A 19772-nucleotide genomic window follows, 5' to 3' on the forward strand; every position below is an offset into this window, starting at 1 on the left:
GCCAGGGACATAGCAACGCCCCTGACGTCGTGTGCCCTTGGGCGACGTGACGAAGGAGGGTCTGGATTCAAGGCGTGGTGGATAACCCTTTGAATCCAAGTCGAGATGGTGTTCCTGGTGACCCTCCTCTTCGTTCTGCCTGTGCTTACAAACAATGCTCGCACCTGAGGACGGACTGCAGCTGTTCTCTTCAAGCAATACCTCAGACACCTCACTGGACATAGTAGCAGCTAGGTCTGGGTCGCGTGTTACAGAACGGAGTCTCGCGATCCTGAAAGAGTCGAACCGAAGATCCGGCACCCCAGGATTCTGAGTCTTGGCAACAAACTCAGGGATGAACCTGAACGTTACCTTCCCCATCCTATTGAATGGGCGATGTCATACGAGAGACCATGAAGTTCACTAACTCGCTTGGCTGAAGCCAAAGCGAGCAGGAAAGCCGTCTTCCAAGACAGGTGGCGACCAGAGGCCTGGCATAATGGTTCGAAGAGAGGTCTCTTAAGAGCCCTGAGGACCTGAACCACGTTCCAAGGATGAGGTCTCACTTCCGAATGGGGGCAGGTAAGCTCATAGCTACGTATGAGTAGAGAGAGAGCTAGCGAGGAAGAAATGTCCATGCATTTCAGCCTGAAAGCCTAGCTTAAGGCTGAGCGATAGCCTTTCACTGCCGAGACAGAAAGGCGCATTTCCTCCCGCAGATATACGAGGAAGTCCGCTATTGCTGGAATAGTGGCATCGAGTGGAGAGATACCCCTCCCACGACACCAACAACAAAAGACTCTCCACTTCGCCTGGTAGACTCCCTGAGAGGACTTTCGCAGGTGCCGAGACATTCTCTCTGCAACATGTTGCGAAAAGCCTCTCTCCGTGAGGAGACGCTGGACAGTCGAAGCGAGGCCATGGCCTTGTGAGGGATGTTGGAGTGGGGTTGTCTGAGAAGCTCGTGTCGTGGAGGAAGTTCTCTCCAGAGCTCCATCAGGAGCTGCAGAAGGTCCGGGAACCATTCCGCGTGATGTCATAACAGAGCTACCAGAGTCATCGAACAGTTGACCTATAATCTGGTCCTGTTGAGCACCCTTCTCATAAGACAGAACGGTGGGAAGGCGTACACGTCGATGTTGTCCCACCATTGCTGGAAAGCATCTTGCCAGAGAGCCTTGGGGTCCGGGACTGGGGAGCAGTACAGGGGCAGCTTGAAATTCAATGCTGTCGCGAACAGGTCCACGGTCGGGGAACCCCACAAAATCAGGACTTTGTTGGCTATCTGAGGATCCAAAGACCACTAGGTACTCACTGTCTCCGAAGCCCTGCTCAGACTGTCGGCGAGCACATTAATCTTGCCAGGAATGAAGCGAGCTGATAGTTTTATCGAGTGGACTTCGGTCCACCTCAGAATCTCTACTGCAAGATGGGATAGCTGCTGCGAAAAAGTGCTTCCCTGCTTGTTGATATAAGCCACTACCGTGGTGTTGATGCTCATCACCACCACGGAGTGACTCGCCAGGGTCCGTTGGAACTGTTGAAGAGCCAGAAAGACGGCCTTCAACTCTAGCAGGTTGATGTGCAGGCACTTTTCTGATTCTGACCAAAGGCCTGAGGTCCTCTGGTTCAGAACGTGCGGTCCCCATCCTTCTTTTGACGCGTCCGAAAACAGTGTCAAATCCGGGGGGAAGACGAGAAAACTCACTCCCTTTCGCAGGTTCTCGTCGACCAGCCACCACCGCAGGACCGTCCGTTCCAAAGATCCTATCGGGACCTGTACGTCCGGGGAATCGGATCCTTGATTCCAACGGGACTGGAGCTGCCACTGCAGGGATCTCATCCTGAGGCGGCCGTTTGGAACCAGATGAGCCAGGGAGGACCTAAGAGACGCAACCACGATTGGGCGGGAAGTTCTTCTCGCCTAAGGAAGGGTTCCGCCACCCTCTTCAGCCTTGCTATCCTGTCGTCTGATGGAAAGGCTTTGTGGAGATTGGTGTCTATCAGCCTGCCTAGATAAACCAGTCGTTGGGACGGCTGCAGAGAGGACTTCTCGAGGTTTACCACGATCCCCAGATCCTGGCAAAGACCCAGAAGCCTGTCTCGGTGCCGAAGAAGGGTCGACTCCGAGTCTGCTAGGATCAGCCAGTACTCCAGATAACGAAGGAGACGGATGCCGTTCCTGTGCGCCCAAGATGTAATCAAGGAGAACACTCTGGTGAACACCTGAGGTGCTGTGGAGAGACCGAAACACAAAACCTTGAACTGGTAGATCCTGTCGTCTGGGCAGAATCTCAAGTACTTCCTGGAAGACGGAGGGATTAGGATCTGGAAGTACGGGTCCTTTAGATCCAGTGTGCACATGAAGTCTAGAGGTCTCACCGCAAGTCTGACCGTGTCCGCTGTCTCCATGCTGAACCGAGTTTGCTTGACAAACCCGTTCAGAGCCGAGAGGTCGATGACTGAAGAAGCCTGGGAAGCCGTCGACGACCTCCTGGAGAGCATCCTTCTTGAGCATGGTCTCTACTTCTGCCCGAAAGGCTAGCCCCGTTATCGATCCCATGGCATAGGAGCTCAACGACACTGGATTCGCTGTCAGGGGAGGTTGAGATGTTATGAACAGGACGCGATACCCTTGGCCGATCACAGAAACCGTCCAAGCATCAGCCCCGTGTTGCTGCCACCTGTGCACGCAACGTCGAAGGCATCCCCCCACAGGTGGACACGCGGGGGGATTGCCACTCCAAGTGTTTGCGGCCGCTGCCGCTCCCTCTAGGAGCCTTGCCTCCCCTGGAGGACTTACCGCCCCTCTTGACCTTGGCTGGAAAGGGTTGGGGCTTAGACACCACTTTCTTAGCTGCCAGTGCCTGCTTCGGTGCCTTACGAGGCTGCTGCTGCTGCTGTTGCTGCGAAGCTGGAGGCTTATTGGGCCGAGCTGTAAGGGGCCTATGGAGGAAGGAGTCCTGGCTAGATATCCTCCACCTCTCAGCCGTTCGTTCCATATCCTGTGGCTCCAACAGATTCTCCCTCAGGAGGGAAGCATGTCTGAGCCTACAGACATCCACGGCGGGGACCTTTGGGTGGAACTTCTCGGTCACTGCATAGCGCCGCTTCAATACCAAGTTGGCCCACAGGGTGGTGACCTGGTGTGCCAGGAACTCGATAGAGCGGGTGCCTGAGAGTAAGGTGGTCTCCTGGGCCTTCCTATTGGTCTCCTTAGACAAATCTTCGGAGCGCAATAGGATGCCCACAGTTCGTACCCATATATCCAGCCACGAAGTGGCCTGCATGGCGCACTTTGGGACCTTCTCATGGCTCAGGATCTCCAACGCCGAGAACGTCACCTGCCGGGCGGAGCGCTTCTCGAAAGGAACTCCTTTAGCCAGCTCCTCTATGGAGTGATGGAGAGGAAGAGCGAGACTAGACTCACCCAAGATCTCAAAATACCTCCTCTGCTGGAGACGAGGAGGTGGGATGAGTTTGTTCCCGGCAGAGGAACGACTGGAGGAAGCATGAGTCGCAAGTTGGGCATTGGCCCTGGCTTTGGCACTCTTCAATCCCCGAGACCAGGGCAGAGCCACACTGGTCTTAGGGGCCTTCTGAACATTGAACACCTGGTCCAGGATCGTGTCCTTGCCTTCTCGGGGGGTAATCACGGGGTCCATGAACCCATTGAGTTGCCTCATCAGGCTCAGGACCTGCCAGAAGGCATGTTCAGATTCCTGCCGGTCTCCTCCTTGCGGATTGGCAGCTAAGTCTCCCGTCCCCGGAATCTCTTCCTGGGGCGAAGCGTGGACGTTCTCCCGGGAAGCAGCGGGTTCCTGGCGAATCGTTGAAGATGATTTCGGGATGATCTTGAAGTCCTTGGGTTTCCTCCTGGGAGGGATACAGTATCCCAACAAAGAGGTTCGAAGAGCATCTTCCGCGGGAGACGATTCTCTTCCATGAAAAGAAGGCTCCCCCCTTGGTGCCGAGGGGGAGACTATCACTTCACTGGACTCACCCGAGGACGGAAAAGCCTCGTCCACGGGAGAAGAGAAAACGCCTGCGAAGGGGATGGGGCCTTCCTGACAGACCTCTTAGGAACAAACTTCACCCTGGGGGAAGTCACCACGAAGTTGTACCAACCGTGTGTCACATAATTGTACATAATTCCTTTTGCATATATTATGCTTGTATCTTCGGTCTTCCCTCGCACTAAACGAACATGAAAATTCATGTCTGCTGTTTCCTCTGTAACATTGTGTGTCTTGTTAACTTGTTATGTCCTGTTGCCTTGAGGTTTTGTATATAAAGGAGAGTGTTCTATAACAATATAACTCTCCTCGTGAGGTGAACCTACTTCGTGCCCTTTGGATACCCCGTTTACGCGAACCTGTACGCGCTGCCATACCCGATGTCGATAGTTTACCCATAAAGGACTTGATGACCAAAGCCGACGCCCTTATGGACAGCCACTTCAAGACCTCCATCAACGCCTAAATCCCTTACGACAAGGATGCCTATTCAACGTCAACCGAAGCTGACATGAATGCAGGAGGACATACACGCCTACCCCGTGACGTGCCGAAGCGGCGACAAAGCCACCCACCACCCACCAATTGCTCGCGCCCCAACGAACAACTTCTACAGCCACTTACTACCTCCCATCCGCCGCAGTTTTGCTACTACCACTTCAGATTCGGGGCAACCGCGAAGAAATGTGCCAAGGATTGTCAGTGGCCAAAAAACGTGTAAGTAGGCCATCGCTTGTGGCGGTGGCCTCCCATGTTTCTAATATTTTCTTTATACAGGATGCAGGAACGGGCGTGCGATTTTTGGTAGACACGGGTGCTTGTCGTTCTCTTTTGCCAAGGAAACTCTTCAAGGCACGACGTAGTCTGTCTACATCTGCCGACGTCCGCTTGGTAGCTGCCAACGGATCTGCGATACCCACCTACAGTTACGAGTACCTCACATTATTGTTCGGAAACGGTAAATTCAATTGGAAGTTTCTCGTTGCTGACGTCACAATGTCAATCCTCGGTGCGGATTTCCTCTCTCATTTCTACCTTCTGGTCGATGTCGCCCACCGACGATTGGTCAACGCAGACTCGTACTTGTCGACACCTCTTCAACTTGCCCCCTCTAACCTCGCTCTCCACATCAGCGCACCCACGGATGCCTACGCCCACCTCCTCACGTCGTACCCGGAAGTTTCCCGTACAGAACTTCGCCAAACGCCCACGGTTCCTGCCAAGCACGGTATTTATCACCATATCAAGACGATAGGACCCCCAGTCTTTGCAAAATTCAGACTTCTGGCACCGGAACGATTGGCAGCCGCCAAACAGACATTCGCCGAAATGGAGAAAATGGGCCTTTGCCAAAAGGCCTCCAGCCCATGGTCGTCACCCTTACACATCGTTCTGAAGAAAGACGGCTCCCTCCGTCCGTGCGGGGATTACAGTCGCCTGAACATGCAAACAGAACCGGATCACTCCCCCCTCCCAAACATTGCCGATGTGAGCTCCTACCTACACAAAGCGAAGGTTTTCTCTACGCTCGACCTCCTGAAGGGGTATTATCAGGTGCCTATGAACCCAGAAGACATCCCCAAGACCGCCATTACCACTCCGTTTGGTACATACACCTTCAATTACTCCTGTTTTGGCCTTCGTAATGCTGGGGCAACGTTTCAACGTCTCATGGATGGCATCTTAGGGAACCTCCCTTTCTGTGTATGTTATGTGGACGACATACTTGTGTTCTCTTCCTCAAAAGAGGAACACCTTCGTCACCTGCGCATCGTGCTCGACCGCCTGCAACAAAACGGCCTTGTAGTTCGGTACGACAAGTGTACCTTTGGCGCAAACGAAGTGTTGTTCTTAAGGCACCGTATCACTCCTGAAGGAGTCTATCCCCTCCCTGAGAAGGTAGCAGCCGTTCAGAACTTCCCCGCACCCTTGACCGTCAAAGCTCTGCAGGAATTCTTGGGCATGATCAACTATTATCACCGTTTTCTGCCAGCCATTGCCGCCAATCTTGCTCCCCTCTACGCCTCCCTCAAGGGCAAGCCAAAGGCCCTGAAGTGGGGTCCCCTTCAAGAAGCAGCCTTCTGCAATGCAAATAAGGCCCCATCAACTGCTGCGGCTCTCACTTTTGCTATCCCACACGCACCTCTCCTTCTCTCCACCTATGCCAGCGACGTCGCTATTGGTGCAGTACTCGAGCAGGTGGTCAAAGGCTCTCCCCGCCCATTGGCCTTCTTCAGCAGAAACTGTCCAAGGCAGAATCGGGTTATTCTACCTTCGATCGAGAATTGCTGGCGGTGCACTTGGCTGTCCGTCACTTTCGCCATTTCTTAGAAGGTACGCCCTTCGTCATTCGCACAGACCACATGCCTCTGGTGCAAGCCTTCACTCGACAGTCTGACGCCTGGTCCGCCCGTCAACGCCGACATCTTTCCGCCGTGGCTGAATACAATTGCACCCTCCAATACGTCCCTGGGAAAATGAATCCCGTTGCCGATGCCCTGTCAAGAAACACGTTGGCTGCCGTTCAACTGGGATTGGATTACAACGCCCTGGCGGAAGCCCAACGACAGGATCCAGAATATCAAGCTTGTAGGACATTCTGCACGTCCCTCTGTTGGGAAAACTTTCCCCTCGAAGACTCCAACACCACCCTCCTCTGTGACGTCAGTACCGGTAGACCGCGACCTTGAATTTCTGCTCCCATGCGCCGACAGGTGTTTGATTTCATTCACGGCCTTTCACATCCCTCGTGCCGTTCTACTGCACAGCTGCTGAATGCGAAGTTCATTTGGCACGGCATTTCTAAGGATGCTAAGGATTGGGTCTGCGCCTGTACTTCTTGCCAAACTTCCAAAGTACATCGACACACGGATTCATGAGTGGGCACCTTTCCTTAACCTAAGCGTCGTTTTGCACACATTCACGTCGACGTTGTAGGCCCCCTACCCACATCACAAGGACATCGTTACCTGTTTACCGTCATCGACCGCTCCACTCGTTGGCCTGAAACCATTCCCATGGAAACTGCAACGTCCGCCTCATGTACATCTGCCTTACTCTCTGGATGGATTGCAAGATTTGGTATCCCTGAACACATTACTTCTGACAGGGGAACCACTTTCATATCTCAATTGTGAACATCATTAGCGAATCTCCTGGGCATCACCCTACATCAGACAACGGCCTACAAACTCGCTGCCAATGGAATGGTTGAACGTTTTCATCGCACCCTCAAAACAGCTTTGATGCCCCGCTGCATGGATTGCAACTGGTTTACTCAGCTTCCCTGGGTCCTCCTGGGACTAAGGACCACTCCTAAAGACGCCCTCGATGTCTCAGCAGCTGAAATGGTGTATGGCGACACATTGGTTGTCCCTGCCGAATTTTTTCCTTCTACAACCTCCTCCGACGATCTCCAGTGCATACATCACGTCGTGGGAAAATTTACTCCGTGCCGCCAGACTTACAAGTCCCAAGCGAAGCATCACATACCAACGAACTTGCACTCTGCAACGCACGTCTTCCTGCGCAACGACACTAGCAAGCCACCACTATCGCCCCCTTATACGGGCCCTTTCCTTGTGATCCGACGCAGTCCGAAAGCCTTCCTACTAAACATTCGGGGCAAAGAAGACTGGGTCTCCATTGATCATCTAAAACCTGCTTATCTTTTGCCAGATGACCCGCCTACAGTTCGCTCTCCAGATCAGGGCGCCCTATTTAACATGTACAGTATATCATTTTTAGGGGGGAAGCCATGTACCAACCGTGTGTCACACAATCGTACATAATTCCTTTTGCATATATTATGCTTGTATCTTCGGTCTTCCCTCGCACTAAACGAACATGAAAATTCATGTCTGCTGTTTCCTCTGTAACATTGTCTATCTTGTTAACTTATGTCCTGTTGCCTTGAGGTTTTGTATATAAAGGAGAGTGTTCTATAACAATATAACTCAGTAGATTGCCTCCTGCCTTCGAGTTCACAACCCTCGCTCGGTACCGTCACAAAGTCCACTCCTCTCCTTCTCTTCAGCAGGGGTGAGGCAGTCGTTGGTTGTGACCTTGATCAGCGAGTGCTGGCTTCATAGCCTTCACTAATGCCCGCATCAGAGGACCAAACCAAGTCTGCTGCTCCACGGACACATTCCGAAATCCCCGCTGGAGGGAAGGAATCGGGCGATCCTTCGGAATGGACACCACTGGACCTGCCTGAAAAGGAAAAGGGGAAGAAAGTTGCACTGGCCTCTCTGGAGTGTCCTACCTATCCTACACAAGAGTCCTGCGCTTTGGTGGAGGCACTCCTGAGCTCGGTCTGGCGACACGCGTTCCTGCTGCTGTCGCGGGCTGCGAAATCCGGTGCGAACGATGGTCGCCGGGCGCGCAGGCGAGTGGGCACGAGGGCGTACAGGCGAACGAGCGCGTGGGCGAGTCGGTGAACGAACGCGTTGGCGCTTCGGCAAGGGAGCGTGTTGACGCACGGGCGAGCGAGAACGCTCCGATGACCGCTAACGACTTTGTTCAGGAGACCTGTAGCACGTGGGAGAGAGATTGCAAGCAGGCGATCGGTGGTGCGCTGGTGAATGCTGGCGCGTAGGCGAGCGATGGCGCGTTGGTGCATGGTGGCGCGTTAGCGCATGGTGGCGCGTTGGCGAGCGATAGCCCGTAGGTCGCGTAGGCGAACGACTGCGCGAGGGCGAGCTAACAGATGACGACCCATGTTCTTCCAGATCTTCTGTGCGACGGCGCGTTGGAGAACGCTAGCGCGCAGGCAATAGGGCACGTGTTCGGTCTGGAGATCGCCTATGTTCAGGTGATCGCTGACGCGCTGGGGACCGCTGACGCGCAGATCGCTGACGAGCAGGCGAATGTTGATGCGTCTGTGATCGCTGGCGAGCAAGAGGGCAACGCGTGGAATCCCGTGAGGGGACAGTCGGCGCGGGGCGCAGAGGCGAAAGTTCACGAACGGGCACAGGAACAGGAGGCGCGTGGGCGCGTGGGCGTACATGCGTTTTGGACGAAAGCGCTGGAGACCGCGAGCGATGCTGTGCAGGAACAAGCTGAGGATCGCGAGGGTGCTCAGGAGACTGATGGAGCGCGGGGCGCACAACAGGAACTGCAGGATATTCGGAGTCAACAGGGGAGCGCTGGCGAGCAATGGGGCGATGGTCATCAGAAGCGCGCTGACGAATAGAAGAGCGCTGACGGTCAGAAGAGCGCTGACGAGCAGGAGAGCGCCTGTGCGCTAACACTGCAGAAGGGCGAGTAGGGGAACGCTGGCGCGCTGGGCGCTCAACAGGAACAACAGGTGGAAGGATGTCCTTAGGAGAGCGCTGGCGAGAAGAGGGGCGATCATCAGGAGAGCGCTGGCAAACAGGAGATTGCTGACGAACAGAAGAGCGCTGACGAGCAGGAGAGCGCCTGTGCGCTAACACTGCCGGAGAGCGCCTGTGTGCTAACACTGCAGGAGAGCGCCTGTGCGCTAACACTGCAGGAGAGCGCCTGTGCGCTAACACTGCAGAAGGGTGTGCAGGGGAACTCTGACAAGCAAGGGAAGAATCCCTTTGCCCTGAAGGGACCGTTGCCCGTCGGATGACGAGGTCAGGCTGCTGAACATCTGCACCAAAAGTTGAAGGTCTGGAAGGCGTAGGAGACCGATCCCCAGAGAGGTGTAAGGAAGCTGGAGCTGCAGGCTGTTCACGGCGAGGATAGTCCCCTTCGGAGGAAGGAGGTGAAGATTCAAAAAGGTGCCTCTTAGCACCCTTATAAGGAGACGGGAGGCCCTTGCAACGCAGCGGACGGTGAGCCTTACGGCAAAAGCGGCCACGAGGAAGATCGTCAGGACCATCAGTCCTCCGAAGGGGAGTCTCAGTCAAAGCACTCCCCTTACAGGGAGGCTTTGCAGCAGAAGAGCCCACGGGACTCCCTTCCCCCTTCGAAGGATGTACGGAAGAGGGAGGAGAGCCGTCAGCACCATCATCCACAACGGTACCTGCAGAGGATTGACCCGCCCCATCGGAAGCCTCTGTCACCACGACGTCGACGATAGACAAAGGGTCTACCTCTTCTATCACCGGCGACTGTTTAACAGCGGCCCCCAACTAAACAAGGTCAATCAGGGCTACCCTGGAGGGCAGGCCTTTAAGCCCCAGGGAAGACCAAATCTGAAAAAGATCATCGTTAGACAAAGATGCATTAACAACAACCTCCCCCGGAGGAGGAGGAAGAACCACCCCGCTATGGGAGGCGACGCCCTCTCTCCCTATCCAAGGTCGGGAAACAGAACTAGGGCCTACGCTCCCATTCGGCAGACTCTCCTTAGTAGCCGAACGAGGGGGAGCTTCGGAGGAGGTTTGGGCGGTGAAAGAAGTTCCCCAAGAGCCTTCCTCCTTCAAGGCAACCCCGGAAAGAGAACGGTCTCTCTTGGGCTCCTTCTTACGCCGGCGGCCAAACCTCTCCCACTGGGAGGCAGACCACTCCCTGCACTCACTACACGTATTCTCTTTATCACACCGTCGGCCTCGACACTGCGGGCAAAGGGTGTGAGGATCTGTGTCCACCGCCGACATAAAAGTACCATAAGGGCGGCCGGCAATTACAGGGCACTTGCACATAGTGAACAATAGGGGGGATGTCAACTTCTAAACACACAGACAAACTGAAAGAAAAAGCAGGAAAATATTAAGGCTGTCAACGAGGACGATGGACAGACACGTCTGTTCATCGCCGGAGCCGAAAGTAAAGTGAAGCAAATCACCGGTGTGTGGGGGGAGGGGTAGCAAGGTATCCCTTCCCCTACCCCCGCTAACTAGCGCGGGGGTAGTTAACCCTCGTTAAAAACTATTGGCTCGTCATTTCAGCTAAGCCGAAAGGTAAACCCAATGTAAATAGCGTGGTTTGTATTTCGGTTACGGAATAAAGATAATTATTAGAAACAACTACCTCCTCCGAGGGGGAAGGGGCAGCCCCCTTGCTATGGGAGGTAACCACCTCTCCCTCACCACGGGATCGGTTAATGACATTAACAACATTACGGTCTACGCTATCACTCGCTAGCCTCTCGGAAGAGGCCGGCCGAGCGGGAGCTTCGGAGGAGGAAAGGGCGACGGAAGAAGAAGACCTGGTATTTTTTCTCTTCCGAGAAGCCTCGGAAGGAGAAAGATCCCTTTTAGCCTTCTTCTTATGTCGCCGGGCAAACCTCTCCCACTTGGAGGTAGACCACTCCCTACACTCAATGCACAAGTTAGACCTATCACACCGTTGGCCCCTACACTGAGGGCATAAGGAGTGAGGATATGTTTTCACGGCCGACATAAAGGTCCCTCAAGGGAGGCCGGGAAGTCCAGGGCACGTACGCATAACGAGTAATAGAGGCCAACTTCACACACACACTGAAAAGAAAAAGCAAACAAAATTATGGCAGTCAACAGAGAGGAGAGCGCTGACAGGTCTGTCGTCTCTCCAGGCCAAAAGTAAAGTGAGCTAATCACCGGTGTGTGTGTGAGGGGTGAGGGGTAGCTAGCTACCCCTCCCTACACCCCGCTAACTAGCGGAGGGGTAGGAAACACTCGTTAAAACTTTATGGCTCGTCATTCAGCTAAGCCGAAGTAATTACCCCATGTAAATAGCATGGTTTGTATTTCAGTTACGGAACAACTATAATTTATATCACGTCAATCAAATGGTTTTCACTCCACAATGGTTCACTTTGCACCCAAATATAAACATAACCTCATTGTTTCTCTGCTCTGGCAGGCTTTACATGCGTTTGGATACATGACCTCCACTTGGATCATTATATGGGGAATAATTTTTTACTTTCACATGAGCAGCAATAGCTATATGCGGAACGGAGAGCGTTTTCAACATAATCAATTATCGAAGTAGATGAAGTTACATTGAATCTTGAAATATATTGTACTTCTCTCTTGACGATGTCTCCATGTTATGGTACTCATGCTGAAACTGAATAGATGTTGTAGAACAATGCTCATACACTTGTTCACGGATATTCAATGAAATAGTGTTCACAATTTACTTCATCAATATATAAGTAATTATGCTCCAGCCCCATTAGTCATGGAGAGAAAAATGTCGGTAAATATATGTTACTCTAATTTCTAGCAAAATACAGCAACCATATATTTTTCCTACTCGCTATCTTGTGTTTTTTGACCCTCTTATATAAATACAATAATGGTGGACTTTAGTGGGAAAATGGGTTTTTTGGGGAGGGGAAATGTCATATAATAATGGTCAGAAATGTAAAATAAGCCCAAAATCAGCAGTTGGAAAAAAAAATATGGTAGGTTACATGTAAATGACTGAAAATAGGCCAAAACTTGATTATCTAACTTTTGATATTTGTAAAATGGTACAGAACCTTATACACTCACCTAACCAAAACTAGTAGTTCCCAAGTCACAACCCCTAGGCGGACCTCTTCCTAGGTCACAGCTCCTAGCCGGGGGGCAAGCCCCCGACAACCACTCCCAGGTCACAAACCTTCCCAGGTCACAACTGCTAGCCGGACCCCACCTTCCCAGGTCACAAACTAAAAGTAAATCACAAATAAATCATTAGATTATGATAAAGTAAATCACAAATAAATCCTTCCATTATGGAAAAGTAATTCACAGCTAATCCCTTACATTATGATTGACATCATTACCTTTTTTTTCTTGGCAATCTTTACAACAGTTTTGCAGTAGAAAATGTTGTGGCCTTCCCTGAAAATTAAGTCTGAATCGGACATTTGAGGCCTTATTTCGCTGTTATTTTTTTTAATTTCACATGAATAACAATAGCTTTACACTGAACGAAGAACGTTTCTATCATGATCAATAGCCGACATAAACGAAATTACACTAAATTTGAAATAGATTGATGTGCTTCCCTTAAGTTCACTCTGGGAGACGTCTTTACGAGATGGTGGCTAACTTACAACTGAAGGCAAAGGTGGGAAAAAAATGGCTGTTTTAGGACAACATCCTGGAACTTATGAAGAAGTACTTGTAGGCTGTTAATTGGTTTAAGAAACCACCTGGCAAATATGTCACTGTAAATGTAAAGAAATCTCCCCAAACCATGGGAATAAACACATACGCAAAAAGTCCCTTCAGTCCCACAGATGTCAACAATGGACTTAGAGTGAAAAACATACTTCACATTTTAATAGACCAATATGTAAGTTATTATACACCAGCCCTCATTAATCATAGAGAAAAATACCAAACTAGCCAGCACTCGTCTATTTTTTTATAGGAAATTCCAGTTTTGCTAAAAATTAGACTATCATAAATTAACCAAAAAGTATTTGTTTACAAGAGCACGCTCTCCATTTACTCCAATATGATGCAGTCCTGCATGCTCTCCTGTTTTTGTAGAGTAATTAGGAGGTTCTTTAAATGGTGGGAAAGCAAAAAATAGCAAGATATGTTGTGGGAGGGGGGAAGGGTAGGGGTTGGTGGAGGTGGTACTAAGCGACTGGGAGCCAACATTGTCAACATAGTCAACCAAAGAGAAGTTCGTGACGGCAGTATACATTTAGTATATATCCAAAATAGATACTAAATTAAGAATGGAGTAATTACTTTTTATGAAATGTTTATTTTGTATTTGGTAAATATTTTATATAAATCATATTAAAGTATTTTTATTGAAACTATTTTGAGAATGACTAGTTTTCCCAGACGACATTTTGCTACACTAACACTATATATTGACCACTGCCTAAGGATGCCTGCACATTTCCCGCGAATGAAAACAGTCCTACGCTGAAAAATATAATCATTTCAGTAAAAATTTTCTTAATAAAAAAGAAATAAAATTTATTGTCAAATTTTACCAAATAATATATACAATTCACAAATAGTGACACTTTTGAGAAATTGATCCATTTTTCAATTATATATATTTGAATATATATCAAATGTCCGCTGACTTCACAAAATTTTCTTTGACTGACTATGTTGATGATGTTGATTCCAGGTCGCTTAGTACCTCCTCCACCAACCTCTCCCCGTCCCCCTTCCCACAACATATTTTGCGATTTTTTTGCTTTTCCAGTACAGTGGAACCTCTACATCCGAACGTATCTACATCCGAATTTTCCAACATCCGAAGTAAAATTCGAGGAAATTTTTTACTCTACACCCGAATTTTATTTCGACACACAAAGTAGCAATTTTCGTCGTACCGGTTGTATCCGAATTTTTCGACACGCGAAGTACAATTCGAACACGTTCCGACTCTACACCCGAATGTTTTTTTCGGCACCTGAAGTAAACAATACTCGTACGCGTAGTCGGTGCTCATAGCGCCTGAAGTGTGTTTTATTTCCGCCGATAGAAGGCAGCACATCGACCTCGGAGGGACGCTCAATTAGCGTGGCTTGGGTCAGTCCTCTGTTCTCGTCGGCTTCTTGCGGTTGTGCTCTTTGCTTTCTGATATTAACTGTGATTTAATCGTGATTTTTTTACGTGCATGGATTAATGATAATTTACGTAAATCATGGGTCCAAAAAGGCTTAGTTTTGCCAGTGGTAGTGGTAGTGGTGAGAAAAGGAAGAAGGAAATTTTTTCTATAGAAATTAAGCAGGAAATTATTGAAAAACATGAGAGTGGCATCCGCGTGAGTGAACTTGCTAAACAGTATGGCTGTAATATGTCGACGATCTCGACAATCCTTAAACAGAAGGAAGCTATTAAAGCAGTGAAACCTTCTAAGGGGATCACTATAATTTCCAAATGCCGTACCCCTATCATAGAAGAGATGGAATGACTTCTACTAGTGTGGATTAAGGATAGAGAGATCGTTGGCGACACCATCACCGAAACCGTTATCTGCGAGAAGCCGCACGCCATCTTTACGGACTTGAAGGAGGAGAGCTCTGGGGGTGATGCTGGGGAGAGTTCAACCGAGCCTTCCTCAGATGATTTCAAGGCATCTCGTGGCTGGTTCGAGAAATTTAAGAAACGGTCCGGGATTCATTCAGTTGTTCGCCACGGAGAGGCTGCTAGTGCGGACGCAAAGGCTGCAGCTGACTTTGTTAAGAAATTCGAAAATATCGTAAAGGAAGAAGGCTACGTAGAGCAGCAGGTGTTCAATTGTGATGAAACCGGGCTGTTTTGGAAGAAGATGCCGAGTCGAACCTACATCACTGCTGAAGAGAAGAAATTGCCTGGGCATAAGCCAATGAAGGATCGGTTGACTCTTGCTCTATGTGCCAACGCTAGCGGGGACTTTAAAGTCAAGCCCTTGCTTGTTTACCATTCGGAGAACCCTAGGGCCTTTAAAGCACACAACGTCGATAAGGATCAGCTTCATGTTTTCTGGCGATCCAACTCGAAGGCCTGGGTCACTAGTCAATTCTTTGTGCAATGGGTAAACCAAGTTTTCGGTCCTTCTGTGAAGAAGTATCTTCATGAGCAGAAATTGCCTTTAAAGTGCCTGCTATGCCTTGACAATGCACCAGCTCACCCCCCCCCCCCCCCGGACTTGAAGATGATATCTTCGATGAATTCAAGTTCATAAAGGTGCTGTATCTTCCACCAAATACCACCTCTATCCTCCAGCCCATGGACCAGCAAGTCATCTCTAATTTTAAGAAGCTGTACACCAAGCACTTATTCAAGCAGTGCTTTAATGTCACGCAAAGCATCAACTTAACTTTGCGTGAATTTTGGAGGGGCCACTTCAATATCGTGCACTGCTTAAAGATCATTGATCAGGCTTGGGTGGGATTAACTCGACGGACCCTCAATTCTGCATGGAAGAAGCTGTGGCCTGATGCAGTTTCTCCCCGAGATTTTGAGGGTTTTGACCCCGAACCTGATCCCGTGGTCGGTGCAGCGGAAGCCGTAGAGGAAATCGTCTCCCTTGGCAAGTCCATGGGTCTGGAGGTCAACGCAGATGACGTTACGGAACTCGTCGCCGAACATCACGACGAACTGACGACGGATGAGCTCAAGGAACTCCATGCTATGTCGGAACACATGCGTGATGACGAGGAAGAGAGCGAGGAGGTAGAAAATGTGTTAGGTTCAGCGCAAATAAAAGAGGTGTTAGGAAAATATCAAGACGTGGTCGACTTCATCGACAAATACCATCCAAAGAAATTGCAGGTTTGTCGTGTAGTTTCTCAATTCGATGATGTTTGCCTAACGCACTTTCGAAACATTCTGAAAAGCTGTACCAAGCAATTATCTATCGATGCTTTCTTTAAAAAAACTGCGAAGCAAACTCGCGATGAAGAGGATGTAAGTGAACCGAAGAAAAGGGCAAAGAGTGAAGATGAAGAAAGTGAAACACAGAAAACGGAAAAGAGTGAAGCAAAAGAAATTCAATCAATTTTAAATGTAAGTGATAGTGATTAAAATTATGTAATCATCAAAAAGAAAAAAAGAAAATGTAAAAAAAATATAAAATAAAAAAAAAAATAAGCTAAGTTATGTTAAAGTTCAATTAGTGTAAGTTAGAATAAGTTACGGTAGTGTTACGTTTATCGTAGTTAACCTCTCTACCTCCTCGCCGTCCGTCCGTCTCCTCTCTGCGTAACGAAGACGAACAACACCTGCGCTGGAGTTTCCAAGGTAAAGTGACACTAAAAACCTGTTTCTTATTTATCATTTTTTGCTAATTCTTCTTATTTACATGTCTATTCTTCTTATTTACATGTCTATTATCTAATTTAGTGTTCATTATTCTCATGGGAAAATTATGTGTAGTGGTTTATTAAGAAGTTATCATAGGTTTTTGGGCTCAACCACGGATTAATCCTATTTCAATGTATTCTTATGGGAAAATTCATTTCGACATCCGAACAATTTCTACATCCGAAGTTGGTTCTGGAACGGATTAAATTCGTATGTAGAGGTTCCACTGTATTTAAAGATCCTCAAAATTACTGTACAAAAAGAGGAGAGCTGCAGGAATGCTTAATTTTGGAGTAAATGGAGAGCGTGCTCTTGTAAACAAATACCAACCAAACTCTCAAACTAGCCAGCATACGCCAATTTCTTATATCGAATTCCAGTTTTTTTAGAAATTATCGTATCATATGTTAAAAAGATAATGTAGGGGTATGTAAGGTAACGATAGGTAGGAGTAAGCATGAGGTATGGTGAGTTTAACTATGGGTAGGTATGCGGTATGTTGATTGTAGGTCTAGGTAGGTATGTGCTATGGCAAGAGTAGGTCAGATATGGACTGGTTACGGGTGGACCGGTTAAGTATGGGTAGGTAAAGTATAGGTAGATAAGGTTAATGTAAGTAAAGTATTGACAGGTAGGGGAGGGGTAGGTAAGAGAGGTGTAGGTGAGGGAGGGGTAGGTAAGGCAAGGTAGGTAATATAAAAGTCAGTAAGGTAAGCGCAGGTAAGGTGAGGTTACGTAATGCAAGGGTATATAAGGTAAATTTACAGTTTTATCCATTATGAGGAAACTGGAATTAAAATATATTTGTTGCATCAGAAATAGTGTAGTTCCAACGAATTTAACGTTTATTTTGACCGCAAACCATCTGATTTAGAGATTTACTATGTAATTGGAGTTAAAACAACAAGTTGTTCTAGAATGCAGAAAGACCCTACTTCATCCCAACAATTATGGGGGACACCAGGTGGGAACCGGGGTTTTGGGTAGGGGGGGGGGGGGCGTCAAATGATATTTGCAAAAAATGAATACTTATCCTTCCACCACCCCTCCCCCTATACCCCTACCTAGCCCTACCGGGGGGGGGGGGGGGGGGCTCTGCCCCCTTGCGACCCCCCCTTAAGGCCACAGTGATTTTCAGGGCACTACTGAACCTAATAAACTCACCTAACCTAGCCTAGAGGCTCTGTACCCATACCTAGGGGCCCTGTACCCCTACCTAGGCCTACCGGGGGGGGGAGACCCCCCCCTTAAGGCCACAATGATTTTCGGGACACTACCGAACCTAATACAACCACGTAACCTAGGGCCCTGTACCCCTACTTAGGCCTACCCTTGCGAGCCCCCCCCCCCCCTTACAGCCACTACCTAACACATCCGTCAAACCAAATCCAAAGTGATGGTACTGCTGCATACATCGTTATACTATCACCATTATAATATACTCTATAAATTAATGAAACTTCTCTTAAACTGTTGGTTCATCAAGATGTGCTGCTGCTTTGAGGAAAACGTGAAGCCGTTGGGAAGGTTCCTTGACATGCAGGACAATTTCTATTTTGTAAAATTAAATTGTGTCTCTGGCACAAATCCACTAGGTTTTCAATATTCCCCGAATAACTTACAACAAATTCATTGCAAGTTAGAAAACAGTTAGGACAAGAAGATGGAATTTCATCTTCTTGTGCAAAATGAGATGATGTGCTTGCTATTGCCTCCATTTCTAAGAACGAAATGAAATGCATGGGAAAGATGATGTATTGTCGCGCTGTTGTGTTGTCGCGCTGTGATTGGCCAAACATGTATGACGTCATAGTGGATAGGCGCTGTGATTGGCCAAACGTGTAAGACTTTATAGTGGACTAGTTTGTCTGCGGATTATAGTGGTTACAGGGCTCATTTAAGCAAATACAAGACACAGTCAACAATAACAACAGACTTAGAAAAAATCTGGGAGGAAGACATGAGTAGCGTGAGTTTGATCGTCGATATATAAAGAACTAGGCATTTGCGACAGATAATATTTTACAGAAATACTACAAAAGACTTGCTTTACTCGGGAAATATATTATTATAATAGATTTCCCATAATGGATGAAACTGTAATAATACCGTATATAATATGAGGTCAGGTAAGGTAAGGTTATATAGTGTGAGATTAGGTAAGGTATGGGTAGGTAAGGTATGGGTAGGTAAAGTAAGGTCAGGAAAGATAAGGTTAGACAAAATAATGGTAAGCAAAGTGATGCTAGGCAAGTTATGGGTAAGCAAAGTATGGGCAGGGAACGTAAGAGTACGTAATGAAAGGGTATAAAGGTAACTGTAGATAGGATAAGGTTAGGTAGAGTGATGGTAAGCGAGACATGGGTTGTCAAATTAAGTATAGGTAAGGCATGGGTAAATAAAGTAAGAATGGCTAAGATAAGGGTATGTAAGCATAAGGTAAGTAAAGTGAGGTTAGGTAACTAAAACATTACTAGTAGTTTATTTTGTAAACTTTGTATTCAACATTTGGTTAAGTCTCTGCTTTATTGTCTTTTTTCAATCATATTTTTCAAAAATGCATGATATGTCTATGAAAATCTGTAATCTTGAGCCTACTCCGAGTGTAGACCTGATCTAACCTGAAGTGGCTAAGCTTGAAAGGAAAAGAGGCCTAGAATAAATCGTGCATTTCTATGAGATTATTTTCACACTGAGAAAGAAAACACTGTAACTGTAAAATTGTTTGATGCATTACCTTGATAGTAATGGGAAACAGAAGAATTCCACAGAATAATTCAATATATACAGTAGTCGTTGCTTGATGCTAGGGAAGAGTAACACGTGACGGGAAACATTACTGTCAACAAAAGTTCAGCAATAGCTTACACCCACAGGAAGGTTCCAACAATGTTCAGCCAAATCAAACGGTTTTTTTTTATTCCCTAATTTCAGTCATCTTGACCATGGTATTATTTTCATCAAGATCTACAGTGGATTGCTGGTATAAACTGGAACAAGAACTATGAGTAGTGAAGCCGATAGTAGTAAGATAAATTATTTTTATTAGAAGATATATAGAAAGACTTCGAGAGAGAGAGAGAGAGAGAGAGAGAGAGAGAGAGAGAGAGAGAGAGAGAGA

The 19772-nt window shown here is 48.2% G+C and overlaps 1 long non-coding RNA gene across 1 annotated transcript in view; it reads right to left on the minus strand.

The window, feature by feature from the left end:
• LOC137653214 (uncharacterized) overlaps positions 1 to 19503 on the minus strand; it is a 33424-nt gene extending 13921 nt beyond the window's left edge. The window contains exons 1-2 of the long non-coding RNA XR_011046433.1: positions 19389 to 19503; positions 12392 to 12549 (exon numbers count right to left, since the gene is read on the minus strand). This is a non-coding gene — a long non-coding RNA (uncharacterized lncRNA). The remainder of the gene's footprint in view (positions 1 to 12391; positions 12550 to 19388) is intronic.
• Between the last annotated feature and the right edge of the window lie 269 nt (positions 19504 to 19772).

Source organism: Palaemon carinicauda, chromosome 14, assembly GCF_036898095.1.
Source record: "Palaemon carinicauda isolate YSFRI2023 chromosome 14, ASM3689809v2, whole genome shotgun sequence".
NCBI classification, from domain to species: domain Eukaryota; kingdom Metazoa; phylum Arthropoda; class Malacostraca; order Decapoda; family Palaemonidae; genus Palaemon; species Palaemon carinicauda.